The sequence below is a fragment of the Oratosquilla oratoria genome, chromosome 39 (genome assembly GCF_046742065.1).
Source record: "Oratosquilla oratoria isolate Oo_2021 chromosome 39, ASM4674206v1, whole genome shotgun sequence".
NCBI classification, from domain to species: Eukaryota; Metazoa; Arthropoda; class Malacostraca; order Stomatopoda; family Squillidae; genus Oratosquilla; species Oratosquilla oratoria.
In genome coordinates this window covers 32780850-32789230 of record NC_134815.1, presented here as the reverse complement: position 1 = coordinate 32789230, position 8381 = coordinate 32780850, and positions in this window count along the sequence as shown.

Sequence of the window (8381 nt, the reverse complement as noted above, 5' to 3'; positions counted from 1 at the left end):
ATATATATATATATATATATATATATTATATAATATAGTTATATATATATATAGTATATATGTATAGTGTGTGCGTGAGTGTGTGTGTGTGTGTGTGGTTGTGTGATGGTGTGTGTGTATTTGTATTGGTGTGTGTGGTGTGTGTGTCGTGTGTGTTGTGTGTGTGCTGATGTGTGTGAGTGTGTGGCAAAATAACCACAGGAGAAGAGAAACTTGTAGGCAGTTTCTTTCGTTCTTGTAGACAAGTGTCTCTTCTCCTGTGGTAACTTCGCATTTTCGTATCAATGGTGATGTGGATTGCTTGCATAGCATATATATATAAATATATATAAATATATATATATATATATAAATCCATATATATATATATATATACTATATATATATATTATATATATATATATATCTATATATATATATATATATATATATATATATATATATATATGGATGTGAAAAAATATGGGAAACGCTAACTTTATATGTCGGACTGTAAATGCAACCTTCTTCAGGAAAGTACAAGATGGCGTAGTGTTTGAAGATATATATTGCTCCTGTCCGAACAGAGGGGGTGGGGTATACAAGGAACTCGGGACAGCCTAAGTGTCCAGGGCCAGCCTTGACGCTGGATCATGGTTCATATATGGTGTCAAGAGACGAAGATAATTGCAGACAAGGAAACTCAAGCGCCAAACGTGAAATATAATAATCTCGGCGGACAATTGTCCTTTGGAGATGTTAAGGTTGGGATAATTCCTCGATGATGGCAGACTTCAACTATCCTTCATTCTGAAGACGCACAAGCAGAGTTGAACACTAATTTGGGGCCTTATCCTAATTAATTACCGGTGGCTATGGTGGCTAAACATGATGGAAAAACGGCCGTATTTTTGGGGGCATACTTACTGGACAGGATGGATGCAGGGATGATCCCGTCATCCAGGAGGTGCCAAGATAAAAAGGGAGGGAGGAGGGTGGAGGGTGGAGAGTGGAATATATAGGAAATGGAATGGGTGGGAGTGTTTTCTATGCCTTGTTTCTTTTTTGGGCTTACCCCCCGTGTAGGGGGAAAAATCCTTTAGTATATGTAATGTACTTAATGGAACAATTTTGTTCTTACCAGTGTAGTGTTCAAGTCTCCCTCTCCCAGTTTGGCCTAGGAACACCCAGAATCCACAATCTTCACAAAGATAAATTATAAACTTCAGAAAAGTCAGGCCCCTAAATCCTTTTGGTGCACGTTCACAATTTGCTTATTGCACTTCTCTGTTGGGATAGTACTAAGTGGGCAATTGTGAGACGCATCCTTTGGAAATGAAGCTAACAGAAGCATTGATGGTGTTATTGTAGGGGTTTTTATAACTTCTCATCCTTAGTCAGGGGCGAGTGGTAGGGGCTGAAGGTTTTTAAAATGTCTAGACCCCGGCATTACTAAGAGGGCTTGATCCAGGAACTCAGACCGGGTAGGCACAGTTTCCATTAGATGGAATTTAATTAAAAATCGATCTTCCGGACCAGGAAAACTGGGGACTACAAATCCCTAAAAGGCCCTCACGAACAAAGATCATAGGCAATACGTCTCTTAACTTTATCTGGGGTTGGTTTCTTCTGGAAAAAAAAAGATGTTCTCCTTGAGTGGATGAGCTTTCTACAAGACGCGTAAAAAAAGTAATGCTAGCCATCAATCCATTTAGATCAAAATACCCAAGAATGGGTTCTGATGACATTCTTGTCCCATTTTGTTTTAAATTTAATGTTAGGAGGCCAATTGGTTCAATTTAATGATGGAACACCTCAAAAAACGCACCCCACCCGTCATTCCACCCTGAGATTACCTATCGACATATCTGGAACCAAATCATCTCATGTGGTTTGATGGTGGGGGAACAACGTAATTTCGAAATATTCGCTTACTATAAGTTGACCAAAACAGTTCTGAAAGTTTCGAATGTCAACATCTTTCAGTCGCGGAAAACTTTTTGCTTTGTATCTACGTGGACTCGATTTCTGTCGCACGCGCGGACACATTTAAATTGGGCCCTTAGTGCCTGGACTGGTCTGCGGCAATGCACAGGACAAAGATAATGATTTTTAGTCGGCAGCTTAAAGTGAACTAACATATCCCCGTCTGTTTATATTTTAGGCTATGAAAAAATGATAGATGCTAAGGAGACGAAGTTTTAATAATTGAAACAAAAAACAAACGGCACGGTTCCTCAACGACCACCTACTGACTACTAACTTACATCTAGCGTCTCCAAAGAATATATGGGCAAAGGTGTCCTCTTTGGTCGTAAACTATGCATCTGGTTTGATTATAAGAGCCCCCTCACCTCATAAAAAATAGGAGAGAAACAACCCCACCATTTGCTTTCCACGCATGTCCTGCTCACCTCAAGAAGACATCACCATGTCCATCGATCTTAGAATCGAAACGAGAGAGGGAGAATGAGGAAAAAGGTGAGAGGGAGTGACGGGAGTGAGGAGGACACCATTTGGTAATGTACCAAAACCCTGACTAATTGGACTCCTCCCATATAAGGACTCCACGTCTCCTCCGGCCGCTCTGCATCTGTGACAGGGACACTGTTGACGTTAGAGCTGAGCGTAGAGGTCTCGCCGTAAAAAATACTGAAGGCTTTAGGGGCACCTTCGTCACTTTTGAAATCCTTTCATTTGTCTTTGTCCTCGGTGGCGTCAGACAATTTCAATCTGGGCTGGGCGGGATTAACCTTCTGGGACAAATGGGTTGGGCATTGAATTGATACCCCAAGTCCCCACTAACCACTCCCCAGTCCTTTCTCTCAACACAAGTTAATTAAATCAACTGCGTCGAGTCCAGAATAAAGTTATAAAAAGTATGTTACTGTGGCTGAAAAGGGCTAAGAAAACTCAGGATGGAAAAACATGATAACTGTTGGGTTTGTTTTACGCTGTGTTAACTATGTTTTTATTTTAATGTTTAATATTCTCCAACCTGTAGGTTCCCTTGAACTGAGTGAAATCTTCTATCGTTCGGCCCAGAAAAAACATCCTTAACCCGGAACGACCAGTCATCCACATGTGAATTGAAGGTAGCAACGTCTTCCATGGTTTTTGTCGAGACAATTCGACCCTTCGTTCAAAGGACTCCACCAAGATCCTGGCAAGGAGACCAGGAGACGCTAATTTCGTTGACGCCTACCTACAGAGAGGGACTTGTCCTACTCATTAGCTCTAATTGGATAACAGAAAACTTGGGCGAGAAGTTTGTGGTGAGAAGGGTCTTACGGGCCATGGATGACTTGGGCATTAGGCATTTCAGATGTTCTTCTTCCTTGTACTCGCCTAGTAGGAGTATTCTATTCTCTACCACGTACACCTTGGCTCGTTAAGGCTGCCTTATGGCGAAAGTATTATGTTACATTATTAATGAAAAATGAAAAAATGATTTACTGTTTTTAATTTTATTTTGTTTTTGTTACATTGTCTCATTTAACATATTCTATTTTCTATTATTATAATTTTCATTTTTTTTATGTCAACAACGTGTTGGTTTCATCTTTCGATTGTAATATATACTATAATTAGCCAAAGATCGTGAATGAATTTTGTTATATACTTGAACTATATACTACCAAAAGATCCAACAATAATCACGTAAAGGGGGATTATGAACTGAAAATTGGCATTTGGAATTATTATCAGTTAGCATTCAGAATGTTTTTTATTGATATGTTTTTAGCAAATGGCAAATAGAAACATATATTCACATAATTAGTGTTGTATGATACATTGGACTTTTGCTGTGCGGGGGGCCAACAGTGTGTATGTTCACATAAGAAGGTGAAGACCTACGCCAGGAGGTCGCTGAGTAGCTGCCGGCCGAAGGCCGTCAACCTTTGGTTCTCTACTTAATGCTCTTCCTCGGTGACAAGTGTTGGCAGACAATATTTAACAATATTGGATTTATCATTGATATTTGGGAACAAAATTTGATTTCTTGATGCGTAAGGCAAATGGAACTTGTATATCTCTATTAACACCAATCGCCTATGAACGGAACAACACAAAGGAAAAATCAGAAAAATTAGATCTATCTGTCCTGTATACGGCAAGAGCTTTATTCTCCCCTTTATAGGAGGAGGTATGCTAAAGTTCCGAGGCACCTATTTCCAACTATTTCACTCTCCTCCACCCCTCCCATCTCAGCTCCTCAAGGATGACGGGTTATCCCTGCTTCCGCCAACTGCTCCCTGAGTCAAATGCAATGCAGCAAGGCACAGAACATTGAAAAAATTATTTCAATATGTAATAGGAGGAATCAAATGGGTAATGTCTATTCATTTGAAGGAAGAATAAACTGACAGATATGATATTTTTGAAGAAATAATGAATCCACTTGAAACGCTTTAACGTGTGTCCTGATCAAAATGGACCAATGGCTGGGTTCAGTGAGCGTCACAACTACGTCAGGTTCCAGTGACGTCACATCTACGTCCACAACTCTGGGATGAGTCTTGTGTACTTGATATCCCATTGTGATAGTATGGTCATTCTTTCTTAAACATGAAATTCGGGATGACCTAAGCCGTACACGCAATAACAAAGAACGATCCTATGAATTTAACTAAATACGTTATGATATTTGATAACACATATTTGGGAACCCCAGCAAGGTCCAACGTTTTAAGAATATGATCGTAACTATTTGAAATCAAACTCTTGGAAAAGCATTTTAGATGTGCCACACCGGTTTCCCCATTTTTTGTGATTTTTTTTTTTATTAGACCAAGGATTGTGAAGAGTGGTGGAACAACCCTAAGAATTACCATCGAAAAAACCAAACTACATAGAATGTGAGTAAAAAATGGAAATGGTATTCACGCATTGTACGCTTATTGCATTTGAGTATGTACCTTTGTAGGACACAAACATATGCATCCATGTACTAAAATTGCTGTGTAAATGTAAAAGACGTATACTGATGCATGCCACTTATGTCGTGAGTGATGTTTCTTACCGCTATTTACCCCCAGAAATCAATGCATAGTGTAGCTTTTTAGCAAACGTTTCTTCAAGTGTGTGTGAAAAGCATGTTTGTTTAATAACTGGCAGTATTGGAAATTTATCGTTGTAAAATCTAATAGCAGTTATAAGCAAAATTAATTAACTTTTTATTAAATTTATTCTCTCTTGCTTTGGCGATGGCTAAGGTAAAGTATTGTAAATACGAAATTTAATTTTTTTATATTTTTGACAAACTTGAAAAAAAAGCTATATGTGGGACAGGCGTTACTTTATGTATGATCTATGTGATTATATACTTGAGTATATCCTAAAGAGAAACACTGTTGCATCACATAGTTGAAAGTATTCATGGTAGGTGGCAACCCTTTCAAACATCACCTTTTGTATTAACATTTGCTTTCTGGGAGGTATACGTAGCATCAAGCATTAATATTTATATGTAATGTTATATAAGAATGTGAGCATGTCCGTCTGTCTGCGGACTGCCTATCTGTCCTCTCTACTTGCCAAGATGTCTGGCCACTCTACCTGCCTGCCTTCTTCTTTAAATTGTTTCAGCTTCATCACTAATTCGCCTCTTTGTCTACCCTATTTGTATTACAACGTATGTGCATATATCTATATATATATATATATATAAATATATAAATATTATATATATATATAATATAGAATATACATACATATATACATATATATATAGTATATATATACTATATATGTATCAAAATACTATATGTATATAAAAACTTATATATGTATATATATATGTATATATATATATGTTTGCTCACACAATGACGCGCGCACCACTACACGCACACACACACCCATGTAGAAAATAAAAACGCTCCTATACTATATATCATACTAGTATATATATATACCGCAATATACATATATATGTATATATACGATAAACGCATATCCGCAATGCACACGCTTTTTTTCCCCCTTCACCAAGGGAGGTAGCCAAAAAGAGGCGGAAAGGCATAAAAACACTCCACATCCCACCTCATTTCATTTCCCTAAAATACACTTCCACAACCACACCCACCCTCCACCCCTCTCATTCTGGAGCACCATTCTCTGGATAACGGGTCCTACCCTGCACCCTGCACCCACCGCCCTGTGTGTGTGGCGTGTATGTGCGGGCGCGGCCTATGTGTGGAGCAAATCTCTATATATATAGTTATATATAGTATCATATATATATTATATGGTGATTGCAAGAGTGCTGGGCCCGGACTTTTCATCTTTGTGGCGCGACGTGGGATGCCCCGAAAAGTTCTGCAACAATGTCGCGCACATATTTTGCTGTATGTTGATATTATGGCATAATATGTTTTTGATCAAAACTCGTTCCTCCGAAACATTTATATAAATTTTTCTTTTGGTCGTTGGTCTTTGAAATTATGACTGTGTTTTCGTTTTAATTGGTCTCGTGATATGATAGTGTTGTGGTGTTTTTGTGATGTGGAATTTTTGATAGGCGCCGGGTTCAGTCCCATTTTGGCATGTGAAATGTCAGTTCTTTGTGTTAATGTTTTGCGTTGTAGGGGACCTATGTACTCTTCGTTGCAAAGCACACCGTCTCTTGTTAAGATAGGCATGAGTACTTATTACACACACACGTGGGTCTTGTTTTAATTTGTCTTCTAGTGTGCAGTCATATTATTTTTCATAACAAGAGACGAAGTTTTCGGATATGCCGATTAATAAATAAATAATTTTAAATTAAGTTTATCCTCTTGTTTTCATTGGGTTTACAGTTCTTGTATATTATGTGTTTTAGTACTTTTTCATCTGTTTTGTATGCAGGGTGGGCATTGTATTTTGGTAAAAAATGTTTAATTTATTCACCTTATTATCTACCTTGATATTGTTGCTATTGGCTTTTTCCATATTAATTTTAATCTCTTTGTCGATGTCTGTCATTGTGAATCCATTATTAGTAAGGATTTGTTTCACTCTATTTAGTTCTTGGTGGTGGAGGAGCCAATTGGAAGAAATTTTAAAGGCTCTTGTGACATAAGCACGTACCACGCTCATTTTATATTTGGAAGGGCATTCACTCGATCCATTCAGACATCTTCCTGAGTTGCTTGGTTTTCTGTATACACTAGTGATGAATGCACCTTCTGAGCCATCTACCCACACATCTAGAAAGGGAATTCTGTTATTAAGACTCTTCTCTACGGTAAACGTAAGGCATGAGTTTTCTTCCATTTTGTTTATAAAGGCATTCTAATTGTTCCTCTCCTTCAATAACTACGAAGATGTCGTCAAGGTATCTAAGGTACATATTGGGTTTCTGGCTTAAAGTGCTGAGGACGTTGTTTTCAAGATGGCACATGTAGGCCTGAGCAAATAGTACATTTCACATGCAAAACGGCGCTATCAAAAATCACATCACAAAAACACACAACACTATCAATCACGAGACCAATTAAACGAAAACACAGTCATAATTTCAAAGACCAACGACAAAAAGACAATTAAAATGTGTTGGAGGCAGTTTTGATCAAAAACCATATGCCAAATATCAACATACAGCAAAATATGTGCGGACATTTGGAACTTTTCGGGGCATCTCACGTCGCGCCACGAAGATGAAAAGTCCGGCAGCACTCTTGCACCACCATCTCTCCTTATTTCACATTTTGTAACTTTATATATATATATTATATATAAATATATATATATATATATATATATATATATATATATATATATATATATATGTATATGAGCAGGAGATTTTTAAACCCTCGAGCTGGATATTCTTTCCTGAGAATAGTTCCTTAATGTATAAAGTCTCTAGGATGGGTAATCGTCGTGGGTCTTTATTGTAAATCTATAATTTCCGTATTCGATGGCAGGTCTTCCCTTCTTAACCTCGCTTGTTGGACATCGCTATGGTGATTCTTAGGAGCTCCTGAAGTTAGGTGGTATGACAGACGACGTGAGAGCCTCATGGTGATCATGCAGATATAGATAGTGGAATGGGTTGCACAGCTTCCATGTTTGAGATCCAATAGAGGTGTTCAAGTGGATCAAAGGCTTTAACAAGGATGATGCAAGCAAGGTCATCATATTAAAAAAACAGGGCAGGACACGCAGTAGTGGATTTAAACTGGACAAATTTAGATTTAAGATGGAAATAGGCAAGAATTGGTTTACTAATAGGGTGGTCAACGAATGGAATAGACTTAATAACCATGTAGTGAGCGCTGAAACTATCAATTGTTTTGAGAAACGGTTAAACAACTTTATGGATGGGGATGACAGGTGGTGATGAATATGGAGCTGCCTAGTGTAGGCCTTATGTTCTCTTGCAGTCTCCTTCATTCTTATGTTCTTATGTGTAT